Source organism: Mizuhopecten yessoensis, unplaced genomic scaffold (genome assembly GCF_002113885.1).
Source record: "Mizuhopecten yessoensis strain PY_sf001 unplaced genomic scaffold, ASM211388v2 scaffold4555, whole genome shotgun sequence".
Lineage (NCBI taxonomy): Eukaryota > Metazoa > Mollusca > Bivalvia > Pectinida > Pectinidae > Mizuhopecten > Mizuhopecten yessoensis.
In genome coordinates, this window is record NW_018405605.1 from 43,809 (window position 1) to 44,556 (window position 748).

A 748-nucleotide genomic window follows, 5' to 3' on the forward strand; every position below is an offset into this window, starting at 1 on the left:
ATATCATCCTTTTGATATTGTCATTTAGTTATATCATCTGTATTGTATTGTTCAAACTGTCACCATTAAGGAAATCACCCGTATAATGATTGTCTTGTCATATTAATTTTATCAATAAAAATGTTTGATATGAAAACATTGTGTTAGGTGTTGTACGAAAGTTATATCTATGGTTTACGGTCAGATCCCCAGCCGGGTCGCACTACGACAAAATGAGACAATCATGGTCAACATCACAACAGACCAAAACAATTCTTGTGATGTTAATGCGTGTATACATGTAGTATCAATAAACATATGCTAGATCTTTAATTGACCTTTGCTTTTACACGTCTGACGCTCTACGAAATGTGCTAAAGAGACGTTCTCCCTAGCAGAGTCGGGAGAGTCGATAGGAAGCGGCTAGTATTTTGCCAGGGTCACAATATCCTCTTACAAAAGTATAACTTTCAAATATCGACGCATCCTCAAATAGGTAAGGCATTAACACATACCTTGATACCTCATAATTAATTTCACCCTCTCACACTGGTCAAGTATATAGACAGATACATATATTAATGACACCCTCTCACACTGGTCAAGTATTTAGATAGATACATTTATAAATGACACTCTATCACACTGGTCAAGTATTTAGACAGATACATTCATTATTGACTCCCTCTCACAATGGTCTAGTATTTAGACAGATACATTTATAAATGACACTCTATCACACTGGTCAAGTATTTAGACAGATACATTC